The following is a 326-nucleotide window of genomic DNA, read 5'->3' as shown; positions in this document are numbered from 1 at the left end:
ATGACATTCTTTGAGCCGTCCATGACGGAAAAAACCATGGTAGAAGCGAGGGCGAGGAAAATATCGGGGTGTTCCCGGTTACGGTGGCTGGTCAGGGCCGAGAGATGCGCGTTTCTCTTGTACACGTACGCGCGTGTGTGCGAGGCGTTGGCTGTAACTAAACCCGAGCGAGGCGTTGGGCTCTAACTGAACCCGAGCGATTGCACTGCAGGCTACACATTACTGAACCCGTGCAATCGATCGATGGCTGTTAACTGAACCCGATCGAGCGATTCCTTCGCTACTGCTGCTAACTGGAGCCGATAAATGCTGCCTCTGGATGAACA

The sequence above is a fragment of the Triticum dicoccoides genome, chromosome 7B, assembly GCF_002162155.2.
Source record: "Triticum dicoccoides isolate Atlit2015 ecotype Zavitan chromosome 7B, WEW_v2.0, whole genome shotgun sequence".
Taxonomy (NCBI): Eukaryota; Viridiplantae; Streptophyta; class Magnoliopsida; order Poales; family Poaceae; genus Triticum; species Triticum dicoccoides.
Note: the sequence above shows the minus strand (reverse complement) of the source record.